The sequence below is a fragment of the Muscardinus avellanarius genome (assembly GCF_963383645.1).
Source record: "Muscardinus avellanarius genome assembly, chromosome: 7".
In the NCBI taxonomy this organism is placed as follows: domain Eukaryota; kingdom Metazoa; phylum Chordata; class Mammalia; order Rodentia; family Gliridae; genus Muscardinus; species Muscardinus avellanarius.
In genome coordinates this window covers 13,091,190-13,108,509 of record NC_137793.1, presented here as the reverse complement: position 1 = coordinate 13,108,509, position 17,320 = coordinate 13,091,190, and the positions used below count along the sequence as shown (strand labels likewise).

Sequence of the window (17,320 nt, the reverse complement as noted above, 5' to 3'; positions counted from 1 at the left end):
CAGTCTCAACAACTTAGCTGGACCCTCAGTGACTTAGTGAAACTCTGTTTTAAAATAAAAATAAAATAGAACTGGGATTATAGCTCAAAGGTAAAATGTCTCTAGGTTCAATATCTAGTACCAAAGAGGAGGGGAATGTCAATAGTGCTAAAGTTGAGAAACCTTTGCTTAACGTATGAAAACACTGATTATTAAGAAGCAGTGTTGCATTAGTAAGAGAGGGTTGTAAGCTCAAGAATTCAACTCTGGGATGACTGTACCATCTCAAGAGACAAAGTACAGGAAAAACTCTCTGCAGAATATCAAGTCATTTCTTCCTAACAACAACAAAAGTCTGCCATTTATAAAGCTCCAGAGTTTCCTGGCTAAAAATCCTTGCTTTTAGAACTGAACCAGGTAGGTTTTAGGACCCAGAGTCAACACACCTGTTGTTGGCTGCCCAGGATGAAAAAGGAAGATACCTGTGGGTGACGTGACATTCCAACAGGTGGAGTCTCAAACCAGTAGAAGGAAGTGGCCTGGTGAACACACACCCATTCCTGCTAGCTCCTTGCTGGACAGATTTCTCTCTGGTGTTTGTAGTCCAGATTCTTATTTTTTGAATTCTTCTTTTGAAAGAAGAGAGAAAAATTCCCATCCCAGGAAGTAAGTCAAAGATGAGAATTAAATTATGAGAATTCAAGAGGCAGCCCTGAGCAGAGATGAGAAAGGAAGGGAAGAAAAGGAGGAAGAGAAAAGAAGACAAGAAACGAGTGGTGGTCTCCAACTTGCCTTTCGAAGGATGTTCCCCCAAAGAGAACCCCAACCAACATTATCTCGGGAATCAGATAAAAACCAGCAAGTACACCGTGTTGTCCTTCATACCCAAGAACATCTTCGAGCAGCTACACCGGTTTGCCAACCTGTACTTTGTGGCCATTGCCATTCTGAATTTTGTGCCTGTGGTCAATGCTTTCCAGCCGGAGGTGAGCATGATACCAGTGTGTGTTATCTTGGCCGTCACCGCTATCAAAGATGCTTGGGAAGACCTCCGGAGGTACCAGAGTGATAACATGATCAATAACCGGGAATGCCTCGTCTATTGCAGGTAAAGCCAACAGCTCCGGGGTAGGCTTGCACGCTCTAATTGTTCGGTGGCTGCTGCCACTGCAGCTGCTGTTTGTAGGAGGGATGGTGGAGGCAGATTGCATCATTCTCTCTCTGTGTGAAGCCTTCGAGTTCTCCAGGGCAAGGATGGTAGTGTAATACCCAGATGAAAGAAAAAAACTCAGTCTTTTAAGATTAGGAAGTCTTTGTTATATAGCATTTTTATAACTGTTCCACTTTTGCCCAACACGGAAAAATTTTGCATACATTCTCGTTGCTTCTTAGTTGAGTGGGGCCGTGAGTATATTTGAGAGTCTGGGGGAATCTTGGGAGGGAAGAGATCTGATTTTTTTTTTCAGAGAAGTACTGGAGTGTTGCATTGGGAGAAACAAGACAGGAAAACATGGCCGGGGTTGACCACTAACTAGTACAGGACCTTAGACACGTGGTAGAACCTCTCTTAGCCTCATCCTGTCATTTTTAAAATGAGAATATTTCCTGGGGTCATCATGGGAATTGCACAAGATAATCTTTAAGAAGTTCTTAGAATTATGCCTGACATAATACATGCTTCATAAGTGCAAGCTGTTGTTAGAGTGTAAAATTCATGTTTTCTCCATTGTTAAGACTGTCCTTGGGCATCCTCACTGATACCAGATCCCACGTCACCATCTGGCCACATTATCTACTGTTATTTTATACAGATCACTTAACAAAGGTTCCATTGGCAAGTGAGCTCGCCAGGCCATTAGAAATGGGGCATGCTCCTACTGGGTAAGGAACAAGGAATCAGAGTGTGTCGCCACTCTGATAACCTACATGTCTCCCAAAGAAGCAAGGCCAGGGCTTTTTGAGAGATTGCAGTAAGAGTCTGTTCTGAGCCAGAACTTAACCTGCAATGATTGAATCACCGGCAGATAAGGACTCTGCCTCTTACCAGACAGAGAAAAATACCCATCTCATGCAAGGAGCGCCTGGGGTCTGTCTTATTCCCTCTGACTTAATCAGCCCAGTTTAGCAGAAGTTGGTTAGAATGAATGGGGCTTGCTTTGATGACCTTTAGGCAAATTCTAAAGAAGGTTTCTCTCTCCTGTGGCAGTGAAAGTTCACCAACCTGTAGCTGGCTGGGAAAAGGGTTTATAAATCAAACTTCACTAAGAAAGCTCTAGCCAGAGGAAGCCCCCAACATGACTATCTAGCACAGGGACTCACTGATCTTGGAAGAAACTCTAAGTGAAACTCCAGTCTCTGCTGGGCAGCAAGAAGGCCTCTGGCCCCTTTGCTGGGAGGCCCACATCTTCACATCTAGGGGGGGGAATTATCTGAGGGGGTTTATTTACTTACATTTTCCAAATATGCCTAATTGCCTTGAATGCTCTTAAGTACACTGGACAGGTAAAGCCGAGACTGAGAGTTCCTCACCTTTGAGGAAGAATCTTATAAAGAATACTGCTAGGGTGTGAGGCCTTTCTTTGAAGAGGCGATTTTATTTATTTTTATTTTATTTTATTTTATTTTATTATTATTTTTTATTTTTATTTTTATTTATTTATTTTTTTTGTGTGGGTCTGGGGATGGAAACCCAGAGGCATTTGACCTCTGAGCTACACCCCCTTGCCCAATCTTTTTTTTTTTTTTTTTTTTTTGGTGGTACTGAGGGTGGAACCCAGAGGCTTTCACCTCCAGGCTACACTCCCAGACCTTTTTTTTATATTTTATTTGGAAGCAGGGTCTCACTAAGTTACTGAGAGCCTCACTAAGCAGCTGAGGCTGGCTTCGAACCCATGCGATCCTCCTGTCTCAGCCTCCCAAGCGCGGGGATTACAAGCGTGCGCCACCACGCCCGGCTAGAAGAGGCGATTTTATTTAAAGTTAATTTAATTTTAATTGGTGCATTGCAGTCGTACATCAGAGTAAGGTTCAGAGTGATAGAAACATCCATGCACAGAGCACTTGGGTGTTTCTCTTCAGGTCCCACCCCACTTCCTCCCCCTCCCCATACATAATATTAAAATTGATATTGACAACTTCACATATGAACATAGGATGATTTGAACTGTTTCCATCATCGAATCTCCCCTTTCATCTCCCTACCTCTCTCCCAACTTCCCTTCCACTATTCTACTATCTCCCCTTATTTACCTGAAGTTCTCTTTGTTTCCCGATTTCTCTCTAGCTTCTACATACGAGTGAAACTACATGGCCCTTTACTTTCCGAGACTGGCTAATCTCACTTCTCATAATATTCTATAGTTCTGTTTTCCTGCAAATGACATAATTTTTGTTGCAGGGGATAGGTTGGGGGGGAAAGGTGCATGGTGTGTGTGTGGAAAAGTAACCCCCCCCCACCCACTATCACACAGACAGACAAACAGAAAAACCGTGGATTCTTGTCCTAAGCTAAGAATAAGTATTCATCGCTTGGACAGCTGCTGAAGATTTAAAGAAGTTTATTAAAAAGGTAGAAATATAGAGATAGTTACAGCCCTGTGCCAGAGAGGGGCACAGGGGGGCAATTCGAATGAAAATGCCAACGAACTCCAGTTTACTGAGTTTTTATCCTGTCTAAGTCCAGCAGGTCCCTCTGATTTTTGGAGGTCATGTTACCCCTTATCTCTAACCCCAGCTCTGCTTCTGTTACCTCTCCAGCCGAATTTATGGCCTAAAGGGGGAGACATCTCTGTCTCCAAACACAGGCCCAGATTTATGGCCTGAGGGGGAGGCATCTCTGTCTCCAGACACAGGCTTTTTTTACCTTTCGTCTTCTCCCCCAAAATGTGTTAAATTGTTCTTAGGAATGCAAGGACATGTTAGCTAACCCTGGCTTTCTTAGTAAAGAAGACATATTTCAAGATTGGACATCTTTCCCAGTATTGACACATTAATACATTTTAAACCCTCTTCCCAATACCAGTACAATTTTGTTCACCTTTATGGCTGAGCCAAACTCCATTGTGTGTCCATCCCATCATTTTGAAACCCGTTCATCTGTTCATGGACACCTAGGCTGGTTCCACAGTTTGGCTATTGTGAGTTGAGCTGCATTAATACATAGGTGTGTGTCACTATAGTATCCTAACTTCAATTCCTTTGCGAAGACCCCCCCCCCAAGAGTGGCATAGCTGGGTCATATGGTTCCATTCCTAGTCTTTTGAGGACCCTCCACACTGATCTCCATTGTGACTGTACTAATTCACAATCCCACCAACAGCATGTTAAGGGTTGAAGAGGCAATTTTTAAGAGACCATTATTTTTCTTTGGGCACCAATCACCCCTCACTTCTTATTTTTCACCTTTCTCAGCCCACCCTCTTTTATTTTATTTTTTGTGGAAGATGGCAATGTGGGGAACCAAGAAACTGTCTGGGGAGGAATGCAACTGGGCCCCAAAGGACCTAGTCCTGTTCTCCTGGCTTGGCCAGAATGTCCTAGAATAATGAGCCTGTTCCTGGGGATGATCTCCTTGTTGATAAGATCACAGACTCACCTGTGCTGGGGGATGGACTGACCTGGACCAGCCTGCCATTGTTCTACTCCCAAAATAGCTTCCAGGCAAAATCAGAAAACCAAGATGATAACACTCTAGAAAAAAAGAAAAAGACTTTAGTCTATAAGCTCACTGGCAGGGGAAAACATAAAAGGTTTTCACGGCAGTATTCTCCAAAGGATATTTGGTGGAAGAACAGTGACAAAGAGATGTTCTATGACAAAAGATGTCCAGGGCCAAAACACGTATGCTGCCTTCATGACCCACAGCCAAGGAGGACTCAGAAAGACACACAGGAAAGAAACCTGTTTCTCTTTAATGAGCTCAGCATTGCTCCAAACTTGTTTGACCTTGTGATACGTAGTGTCTCCTCTTGTGCTCTGATCCAGTGGGTCTTGATAAATGAAGTCCAAGGACTAGTGAAGGGTATATAAATATCAAAGTTCACTTTAATTCAAGGAAAGATAAAAGACAAAAACAGTTCTCACAGAGGGGGGTGGGGGTTCCTGAAAAAGAATAACTACTGAAGTTCTCAGAAAGTGAGCTCCTCTACATTCTCATAACTTCTTCATCAGCCCTTTTGTGATTACTGAGAATTGGATCTGGGGAACCAATATCTTTTGCCCACTACTAGTCCTTGTTTTGAATAGCTTTTTTTTTAGGTCTAATGGACTTTAATCTTCTGGAGCTAGTGAGTTCTAATCTTCTGGAAGATACTTGTCTGCTTCCCTGCTTAGATCACCCTCGGAGTTTATTATATTCTTTTTTTTAATTTTTATTGGTGCATTATATTCACACATCATATTGGGGTAAAAAACTGTGTGTACATACATGTACACATCACTTATTTAACCCCTACCCAATTCCCATCCCATTCCCTCCCCATCTTTCCTTCCCTTGCTTGGCTTAGTGGTTGACTTCGATATATTTATATTTTTATTTGAAATAACTTATCTTTGTTTTATTAAGGAAGCTATATAGTTTTTTATGCGAAGTAACCTGGTTTTCTAGTGATGCAACTGATATGATTATTTCAAGCACCTCAAAACTATTTTGCTTGACCTACAGTACTATTCTGCCTGTGAACCCTCTAACTGGCAACCTAGTCCAAGAATCTAGAGTCTCTCCAAAAGAATAACTAGATTCCTCTGAGGTTCATCCTCAATGAAGAAACCTCTCTTGGTAGAGAAGGGGCGTGAGGTTGAGGGGAGAATGCAGGTCTGAGAGCCGGAGGCCTACACCTGAGGGCAAGATCTGCAACTTGTAGTAATGTAACCACATTCTTCTTTTATTGGGTCCTTTCCCTTGTTATCGCATCTGGGATGCTAAAGTGATACAGGGTGTCTCCTCTTGGGTTCTTGTCCAGTGGATTTCAACAAATGAAGTCCAAGGACAAATGAAAGATACAGAAATATGAAAGTTTAAGCCAAGAAAAGTAGACAAAAACAGCTTCACCTGCACAGGGGAGGAGGTACCCTGAAAAAGACTAACTATTGAAGTTCTTGGTAGGTAAGCTTTTTAAGCCTTAATGGTTCTTTTATGGAGAGAGGTTCTCTGTCTCTTCTTCTATGATTGGTCAGAATTGAGATGTAGGAAACCAATATCTTTGGCCCAGTTTCCATCCTTAATTGAATCATTACCTTGTGGGCTGGTGGGCTCCAATCTCCTAGCTTCATCTGTCCACTCACCTCCCCTCATCCTTGTTTCTATTCCCTGGTTTTGATGTTTATACAGACACCCTCTTTTAACCTTTGCTATTCCCAGGTCCTCTGCTGTGCCTCATTCAAAGTTTAGGAAACTTACTTAAATCACGGGGTCTCCATGTCCGCTTTTATAAAACTTGAGAGTCAGACTAGATCTTGTCCTTCTGAGATGCACAAGGAAAGAACAGAACCCTCAGGTTGCTGAAATAGTACATGACGCTTCCCTTGAGTCTAGCAATGCATGTTCATAAGGAAAGGTTCCGGGACAGCCCTCAGTGAATACCAGCTCCAATTTTGTTTAACTCGGGCCATCTAGGTTTTCTCCCGCACAAGCAGTAGAAACCTCAACTCAAACAGATTTAAGCAAGAAAAGTATTCTGTTGGCTTAAGTTACAATAGGTAATCTAGAGGTGCATAAGCAATCAGCATGATTATACCAAGGATTCTAGACCTGGGCTCGGCAGTCCTGTTCACTCAGCTTCTCTCTGTGTTATCTTAACCCTCAGGCAAACTGGCCTCATGGTAGTCCGTTGGCTGCAGCGGGGTCAGCCCTCACAAATACTTCTGGCAGCCTTTCGTGGAAGGTCAAGAAACTTACTCCCTAAACCTTCCTCACAGCCCAGTGGCCCCCAGTGTGTCACACGTTGACCCAATCCCTCACAGAAGATGTGGTTATGGTAATGAGGCCATACCTGAGCCACAGTCCTCACCCACAGAGCCCGGCCCACGGTCAGCTTCCCTGGAAGCTCATAAGATATTCAGGGAAGATGTTAAACCCACCCAAATGTAAAAATAAAATAATCCCTAAGAAGGGAGAACAGGTGTGTCAGAAGCCACCTCCATGTCCTCCATACTGTCCCTTTAAAGTATGTTTGAGCCTAGACTCTTGGCAAATTATTTTTTACCTATTAATGGGAACATTCTGTACTATGTGTCCCTAAAGACCTTCTGACTCTGAAGTCGATTGATCCTATGAAAGACTCTGGAAAAGAATCTAGAAATACTATGTAGGTGTTAATTTATCTGAATTGATGGAGGCTGAAGGGCATTTCACGGACACATGCTGGGACGTTAGACAAAGCACACAGGACCTGGAAGGATGACTTTTTTTCCTGAGAAGCAGCATATAAGCTTGTATCTCAAACATTGATATTCTCCATTTCATCCCGGATTTATGTATTTCAGAAACTGATGCTCGTTTTTTTTCTTTTTCTTTTTTTTTTTTTGTGTGTGTGTGTGCAATTGAACATTAGGGCCCTTCAGATTTTGCTCACCACTTAATCCCATGCATCATCCAGCTCAGATGTGTTTAGACTGTGAGAAAATGTCACTTTGCAAACAGCAGAAGCCTTGTTAACAGAATTACAATCCTATTAGAGCATTTTCTTTTAATATAGCAACTGTGCTTGTGGTCTAAAGGTGACCCATTAATCAGATTTATGCAATGACTTCGAGGAGAGATTAGCTTCAGAATTGTATTAGCTTAGTTTCTCCCAGGGCTCAGTTTAATGAATCTGGAAACCATACCCAGCAAGAGATTTGTATTTTTTTTCCATCTACCTTAGTTAATTTTATTTGTATTCAGAAAACATGCAATACCAGAGGAGAAATGTAAACCAAAGGAATCCAGGGCAATTTCTGTCTCCATATTGGAATGAAATAAAAGCCGGGCATGGTGGCTCATACTTGTAATCTCAGCATTCGGGAGGCTGAGACCAGGGGATAGCAGTTCACAGACAGCCTCAGCTCTTAGCGAGGCCCTTTGCAGTTCAGTGAGACCCTGTTTCACAAATAAAAACACTAAAATACAGGGCTGGGTATGTAGCTCTGAGGTACAATGCCCCTGGGTTTCATCCCCAGGACTGCAAAAATAAATAAAGAAAAGAAAGAAAAAGCATTCAGACTTTCAGCAGCTAGTCATTCATTTATTTATCTCTTTAGCAAATATTATTTTAGGAATTGGTATGTGTATGCTTCCATGGCAGGCCCTATGTGCTCTCAGAGTATTCTCAGTGTATTTGAGTTGTGATGGGGAGGAAGTCACAAAGAAGGAACTTCTATTAGTCCGTTTTCCTTTGTTGTAACCAAAATACCTGACCAGAACAGCTTAGAGGAGGAAGAGTTTTCTTTGGCTCATGGTTTCAGAGGTTCAGTCCATACTTAGTCAACTCCAAGGCAGAAGTGTCCTGGCGGCAGAATATAAGGCAGGAAAGCTGTTTGAGGCAGTTGGACACAGAGACAGGAAGTAACTAGGGACAGATAGAGTCCAAGGCCAAGCTCCCAGTGACCCAACTCCTCTAGCCACACCCCACTTGACTACAGTTGCCACAGAGGTAGTTTGTTCAAATCAATGACACACACACCAATGGATTTACCCACTGATGAGGTTAGAGCCCTGATTCAGTGATTTCACCTTCAAACATTTCCACGTGGCCAACCGTGAGCTATTCTGGGTACATTCCACAACCAAAGCTTAACAAGCAGTGTCCCGAGTACTTTGCTAGCCCATGCCCAAAGGGACACAGTGGCACCAAGGACATGGCGCCCATCTACCTGCAGGAGCCTCCCCCAAAGAGGTGACATTTCTGTCGGGCACTGAAGAAGGAGTAACCTTAGCCAGGAACAGGGGTCCTAGTTCCCAGCTGTCCATGTGTCAACTGAAAGTTGCAAGTGAAGCTTATGCTGATATCAGAAAGACCAGGACCAAAAACTATAAGAAATTTAGTGGAAAAATAACACAGATTAGATTTTTTTCCAATCTGACAATTAACCAAGACTTAGAGACCTTCCTTCTGTAAGTCAGGTGGCTTATTATAGAAGGAAGGTAAGGTGAGTGCTTTAGCATCAAAATAATCCCATGTATCACAGGAAAACATCCAGTCTTCCAGAATGTGGCACTGGGGGGCCTGCTCTGGCCCACTGCCTGTTTTTGTTTGTCTGTCAATGGTCTTTAATGGCTGTGTCCCCATTGGGAAACCTAAGACTGAGAAAATCAGAGGTCCTGGCCCTCATCGTATTACTAATTAACAGCATGATCTAAATGAAACCACTTCAGTAACCCACTGGTGTCATCTTTAAATACTGATCATAATCTAAGTTCTGTTTCATCAAAAGAATAGGCAAATGGCATGCACGGGGGCTCAAAAAGTAACGGTGCTATAGAAGCAAATGGTAGAGTGCTATGCCGTAGAAAAGCAAGGCACGCCACCTCAGTAATGACCTAACCGGCTGCTTCCCTCAGGGACGCTGACATTAGACCCGGGCTTGTCTCCAGCTGACAATTAGCTCATGTGTGGCCTTACATAGTTTCTTGGTCACTTGAGCCTCCATTTTTATTTTTTATTTTTGGTATTGGGAACTGAGCACCGGGACATTCTACCTCTGAGCTACACCTCCCAGCCCAGTTTATTTTTTGTTTTGAAACAGGGTATCTCTAGATTGCTGAAGGTCTCCCTAGATTGCTGCAGGTCTCGCTAAGCTGCTGAGGCTGGTCTTGAATCTGTGAGCCTCCTGTCTCCCCAGTACTGAGATTACAGGCACATGACACCATGCTCACCTTGGGGCTCCACTCTACAAAATCAAAGCAATACCAGCACCCACCTCCCAGGGATGTAGGGATCAAATGAGATGATCTTATAAAACACTTAATTCAGTGCTGGTGCTAAAAGTAACCATCAGTAATTTTTTTGTTTAAATTCCCAGTCTTCTCAGCTCTAATTTTCTCAAGGCCACACTCAGCCAAAGTCTGGCAAATGTCCTGCTATGGTCTCCACTGATGCAAGGGAGAAACTGCTCATTTTATTAGTAAAAGCCAAGCATATTCACTGAGCCAGACAAACAGAGGGTAGAGTTAACGGTGTTTTAAAAGTAATAAAATAAAACAAAAAAACTATGATCACTCCTTTCCTTTTTCTCCCATTCTGTGTGACAGAATTTTGAAAAACCCTCTGGACCCACCCTACCTGTAGCAGACCTGGGCATATCTGAACAAGATTCAGAATCAGGGAAGGGTAAATGTGGCTTCTTCCAGTCCAGAGCCTAAGCCACTTGGTCCGACCCGACTTCTAACATTGACTGCGTATTAGAATACCAGATTGAGGCAGTTAATAAGGCAGCCATCTGATCTCCATTCTATCTGTATTTCCTCTGAACAGCAGCTCTCTGGAAAACTCAAAAGGAAATAAGGTGTAATTTAAGCTTGACCAGGGCCATTTTAACACCAAAATACCATCATCATGAACCCAACTTTACCCCAAAACTACATGATGAGGTTGTTTCTGGTGTTCAGTGGGATAATGAGTGGAAGATGCTTTGCACGGAGCCTGGCATTTGGGGTCACTGGGAAGCTGTTATCTAAAATGTTGCTGTGGAGGGCCTCATAGGGGAGCTGAGGCTGGCCTCAAACCCATAGTCCTTCTGTCTCAGCCTCCCAGTTACTGGAATTGCAAGCATGTGCCATCATGCTGGGCTCTCAAATGAATTTATATTTTCAATAATTCCTACAGAATATCATAAAATTCTAGGCTCAATATCAAATTATTGTTTAATATTATTAAAATATTTTACTAAATGAAACCAAGAAGTGAAATAAAAAATAAAATGTTATGGTTTATTGGAGTTTTGAATACATTGTCTTATCACTTACCTATTTTTTATACTCTTGTTACCTATATGTTATTTCCCAGGAAATAACAAATATCTCCTAACAACATGATACCTTTTATTTTCCCCTAGAAATACAAAAAGACGATCTCATGAGTCAAATGCCTAAGTTGGTTATAAATTTCAAAACACTCAGCCAGGTATAGCGGGACAGGGCTGTAATCCCAGTAGTTGGGAGGCTAAGGAGAATCAAAGGTTCGAGGTCAGCCTCAGCAATTTAGGGAGACCCTATTTCAAAATTTAAAAAATACAAATAAAAAGGACTGGAGGTGTAACCCAGAGGTAGAATGCCCCTGGGAGCTACCATTGTGATTGATTTCATGGAATACATTGGGGAATTATATACCAGTTCCATTCTTATACTTAGCACTTGTAAATTTCTTATACGCAGGGCAGGTAATAAATCCAAAGTTATATTAGTAAATTTAGTTAATATTAAATAAATGTCAAAGCCAGGTGTGATGGCGCACGCTTGTAATCTCAGTGCTTGGGAGGCTGAGACAGGAGGATTGCACAGGTTCAAAACCAGCCTCAGCTACTGAGGGAGGCTCTCAGCAACTTAGTGAGACCCTGTTTCGAAATAAGGTATAAAAAATAGGTCTGGGAGTATAGCCCGGAGGTAGAAAGGCCCCTGGGTTCCACCCCCAGTACGTACATAAATAAATAAATAAATAAATAAATAAATAAATAAATAAATAAATAAATATTTAAAAATAAAAAAATAAAATGTTGCTGTGGAATGTTCTAGCAATTTGATAGCCAGGAATCGCCATGAACTTCACCCAAGGGGAGTAAGTTAGAAAGGTCACTGGCTGCAATTTGAAAATGTTCTGGAGAAGACACAGGTCCTTAACCAGAGAATCTGAATCTGAGCTCTAATCACCCAGCAAAAACGGGCCTTGAGGGAGAATTTGAAAAATGCAGCGCGTGATTCTCCAGTGTCATCTGAAGCATGACTATGTAAAGTACCACTGGCTAAAATTCCCAGACCAAGAGACGGTGGCGTCCAACCCCAAGTTTTCGTTCAGCATTTGACACCAGCGATCTGCCAGCAAATCTCCTGGAGAGGTATCCATTTGGCAAGTCCCCCGCGTACATGCACGCACATGCACATACAGCCCGCTGCCTTGCCCTGCCCTCCCAGCAGGCTATAAATCACTTGAGCCAGTTCAGCTTGTCATTTCAGGAGAGAATGCATTAGGTCCTCCCTAAAACTCAGGGGTAGAAAAGTCATAAAACTAAAATTCGGGTGTCCCCGAAGCTCAGCCCTCTTGTCACTAGGCCTGATTTGTATTTCAGCAGGTGAGCATCTATCGCTGCTGTCTTGCCATTATAGAACTCAGAATTACAAACGATGGGGCTCCTGCTCTTGCCCCAGCCCCTGCCTGGTTGATGTCATCTCCTGAGATTTCAACCTCTTAGTACCTCATTCCCAAAGACAGCCACAAGACCGCGTAAGCTCACATAGCCGCCACTTATGTGGGCTGGTAGGCATATTTGTGTGATGGTACCCAAGTTCAATAACCCTTCTGGGTCTCAGTTTTCTCATCTTTAGAATAAACATAGTGGTAATAATAACATTTGTTTGGTAATCAGACAGCTAAGTGGCCAGGTAGATGAGGTGCCAGATTCATTATGGGCACGCCAGACATATAAGCCAATAACAAAAGATCACATGATTATCAGAAGTCTCTGTAACAAAAAAGAAAACAACCGATTGCATGTTAAAATGATTAAAGCTTAAAGCCGGACATGGTAGTGCACTCTTTGTAATCCCAGCATTCGGGAGGCGGAGACCAGAGGATCAAGATTCACAGACAGCCTCAGCTACTTAGTGAGGCCCTTCACAACTCAGTGAGACCCTGTTTCAAAAATAAAAAGACTAAAAAGTAGGGCTGAGGATGTCACTCGGAGGTACGATGCCCCTGAGTTCCATCCCCAGTACCCACCCCCCAAAAATATTAAAGGTTAGGAAAGACCTCCCCTCTATTTTCTCATCTTCAAGATAACTCTAGGAAAAATCAATAAATATTTATCAAACGCTCCTGATATGCAAGACACCATACCTGACCCTGTTAGGGTGCATACCTGTGAGACCCAGGGTTACTCCAGCTCTCATCAAGCTTATTACATAGTTGAAAATAAAAGATGCATAAAACAATTAGGAAACAGAACCATGATATACAAAGAAGTACGGCAAAAAAAGCTGTTGGTGCGCAGGGTCCTGGGGTACAAAGAGAAAACCGGATCTTCAGAGTTTAGAAGCTGGATGCTGGGAGAGGCATCACGTGCTCTCAAACATCCCCAAGCAGCTTCTTCACACCTGTGGCCGTGACCTCGCAGGAAAGCACCTGCAGCTCTTAATCCTCTGAAGCATGATTTCTCTGTGAATGTCACTTCTTGGTAACGTTGTGTGCTCAGTTCTGCTTTCTGTGTGACAGCCATGCGGTCAGGGAGGTCAGGGTGGATGACCCCCAGGCCTGGGGCTTCAACATCCTGCTGTAAAAATGATTTATATTTAGGTCTTTTATCTATTTTGAGTTAATATTTGTATATGGTGATAGGTAAGGGTCTTTTTCATGTAATTATTATTTTTCAACAATATTTAGTTAAAAGATTATTATTTCCTCCACCAAATGTTTGTGGAAACCTTGTCAAAAATAACTTGACAATATATGGAAGAATTTTTCTCTAGGCTTTTATTTAACTCTAATGGTTTCTATATCTGCCTTTATAACAGTACTACACTGTTTCAATTATTGTAGCTTTATAAGGTTTGAAATCAGAAAATATACATCTTCTATTTTGTTCTTTTTCAAGATCGTTTTGGGTATCTAGAGTCCATATTCCATATTAGGATAGATTTTTTTCTGAAAAATATATAAATGTATGCTAGTTTCACATAAAAAAATATTCCCTGGTAAGAAAGAAAGCAAAAAGAAATATTGAAATGTTATCTTTAAGTCATCAAAAACTTGGTATCAGACAAATAAAACTGTTATGCGAGATAAAAAAAATGTGACCCAACCATGCCAAGCTTCCTCAGCCTCTGGGTAACAGTGGCATCCCATTAATGCAAATGCCAGCGGTGAGGCACAGCGTCAACCTGTCCATTGGAGACCTCTGTCCATCCACATTAATCGTTTCGCCTCCCCGGAGAGAACTGGATAGCTCAGGCAGGGTGAATATCGCTCTTTTTGCCCAGGATGTCAGCCCAGCCAAGAGTCCTGGGCTCCTACTGTTCCAGCGACTCCGCTATTCCCTTCTCGGGCTACCCTGAGTTCCCCAAGCCCCTCTCCCCTGCCACTGTGATCAGAAAGTTAGGTAGGAGGCTCATAGTCATACAACACATGAAAGGTAGCTCCAGGTTTCAGACCCAGTTCACCTGACTCTCAATCTGTTTTCTTTTTCTTTCTTTCCTTCCTTCCTTTCTTTCTTTCTTTCTTTCTTTTTTTGATACTAGGAATTGAAACCAGGGCCAGTCCCCCTCTGAGCTATACCCCCAGCCCTATTTTATTTTTATTTATTGTGGCACTAGAGATTGAACCAATGGGAATTCTAACTCTGAGCTCTACCTCCAACCCTATTTTATTTTTATTTTGAAATCGATTCTAAGTTGCAGAGGACCTCACCGAGTCGCTGAGGCTGGCCACAAACCTGCAATCCTTCTGTGTCAGCCTCCCAAGTACTGCGATGACAGATGTGCACCACCATTCCTGGCATATTTTTTTTTAATTTTGAGATATTCTCACTAGGTTGCTGAGACTCTTACTGTATTGCTGAGGCTGTCCTCAAAAATGTGCTCCTCCTGTCTCTGCCTCCCAAGTACTGCAATTACAGGCATGTGCCACAATGCCTGGCTCTGACTTCAAAGCTCTACACCCCAGTAAAATACCTCCTCTACACCCGCACACTGCCATCTGCACAGCTAGGCATTATGAGTTTTGCTGGAGCAGCCGCTGAGCCCTTACTTCCCCACCCTGGATCCATGGACAGAGCAGAGGGTCCAGCCTGACTCTGTTACTCTGCTCCACAGCTAGGTCCCTCCCTGTCCCCAGCCTCAGTTTCCCTCTCCTGAAGAGTGAGAGATTGAATCAGAGATCTATCAAACCTCCTCCAGCCCAGATTTGAAGGATGTTTATTTCTGGGAATTTGTCATAGGCGCACACTCCAGAGCCATTAAGTGCTAAGTTTGCTGAAATTCGGTACTTCATTTCTGGTCTTAGGGAAATGCTGGGACCTTTAGAGTTTCTTGTGTTTGTAGATTGTAGCATCCCTGGGCCCAAGCCATAAAATGTCATTGTAAGCATGAGATAGCTTGGAGAAGAAAATGCTGGGAGCTACTCTTTTTCACCACTATCATCATAAAGGAAGCCCACGATTAACCGGGTGTGGTGGCGCACACTTGTAATCCCAGCATTTGGGAGGCTAAGACAGGAGGGCTGCAGGTTCACGGCCAGCTTCAGCTACTTAATGAGGCCCTTTGCAACTCAGTGAGACCCTGTTTCAAAATAAAGACTAAAACGTAGGACTGGGGGTATAGCTCGAAGGTAGAATGAGTCTAGGTTCTATCCCCAGCGCCGCAAAACAAAACTAAGTGCCAAGCTCCGAGCTCAGTCCCTCTTATGTCTTAGGTCGCCGATCCTTTTTCAAGCGCACATACTGCCTTTGATGGACAGATGAAGAAAGAGAAGCTACGAGAGTTAAGTCACTTCCCCAAGGTCCCATAGCTCCCAAATGGGGCGCTTTGATCCAAAGACACTCACTCTGTGCCGTACGCATTCTTCCCCAGTGCTCCTCATTTATACCAGGGAAGTTACATAGAGCGTTCTGAGATTGGCATTCAACCACACTGAAGGACAGCCCAGGCTGGCTCATCGTCCTGTGTTGAATAGAAGATTCCACAAGACAGCTTATCCTCCTGACAGGTCCACTCGAGCGCTCTGAGATTCTTTTGATAAAACCCAGTTCCTAGAGAAATGGAGCTTGAAGTGTCCTCTCTATTTTCCCTCTCTCACCTGCTTCCCCGTGGCATGCAGTTGGCTCCGACCTCCGCGTGCTGTTTATTTACCTCTTAATAAACCCTTTCTCCTTTCGGAAAGCTGTTTAACACTGTGCCGCTTAATTTCTTCTCGAGGCGGAATCTGCCAGATGGAGTCTTCGTCCCGAGCTAAACTGATTTGTCTTTATTTTTAAGCAGCAGTGAACATCGCATGAAACTAAAATAGCAGTCGGTTCCCAGGTGCAGACTCACCGAGCAGGGGATCGGTCAGGAGTGTGTGGATGTGTCCACCTGGGGCAGCGGTTCCAAACGGGCCAGATTAATGAGGGAGGGAGTCCCGCAGGCGGCTCCGGGCCAGCTGCTGGTCACATCTGGATGTCACTCAATGCAGAAGCACTACTTTTCCATTCCAGCTGGATCCGGTCACTCCTCATCTCCCCTGGCTGGACCCCCTCGGGCCGTGCATCCAGGGTTTCTCCACAGACATGCTCCTGACAGTTATAAAGGCAAAGCTGATGCCAGAGAATCGGGTGACCAGGCAAAGTGACCAAGTGCCGGAAGGACCTGTCCCTCCTGTCTCATTTGTTTTTAATCCCTCAAAGTGTTACCACAGTTGTCTCTGACTGCATAAGATAATTCTTCAAACTGTGTACCAACTAAATTATTAAACTATGTTTACCCCCCCAAAAAAAATCTTCTTTTAAATGTACACACCAGCCAGGCATGGTGGCACACGCTTGTAAACCCAGCATTTGGGAGGCTGAGACAGGAGGATCGTGGTTTGTGGACAGCCTCTGCTACTTAGTGAGGCCCTTTGCAATTCAGTGAGACCTTGTTTCAAAAAAGAATACAAAATAGGGCTGTGGGTGTAGCTCAGAGGTATAATGCCCCCGTGTTCTGTCTCCAGTACCGCAAAAATAAATAAATAAATAAATAAATAAATAATAAATATACACACCAACTTTTATGTATGACATTAATATGGATTATTCATAGTTCCCCTATCTTGTAATTTCTTTGGTTTTGGTATCACAGTTCTTCACCTCCTATTTTCTATAAGGAATTGTATGGAAATAGTATTATCCCTTCTTTCGTTATATGGTTGAATTCACAAATAAAATCATTGGACTTGTAAAAATATAAATGTACACCCCCACATCACATTGATGACATTGCTTCAGTACTCCTGGACACCGGCAAGAGCTTCCTGGAGGCGTGTGTGCCTGTTAGCAGAGCTGACCCCAGAGGTGGGCAGTCTGTCTTGAGAAGGCCAAGTCTCCACAATGACTAGGAATGTCCCTTCCTACCATGCGCATCCTAAGGAAGGGAAATTGCAGCTAAAGGAAAGACAAAGACATCTGTTGCCAGGATAGCAGTGAC

At 43.2% G+C, this 17,320-nt stretch overlaps 1 protein-coding gene across 1 annotated transcript in view; it reads left to right on the top strand.

Moving 5' to 3' along the window:
• The window catches only part of ATP10B (ATPase phospholipid transporting 10B (putative)), a gene marked incomplete at both ends in the record, with an annotated part of 55,921 nt that overhangs the window by 2,628 nt on the left and 35,973 nt on the right, over positions 1 to 17,320 (top strand).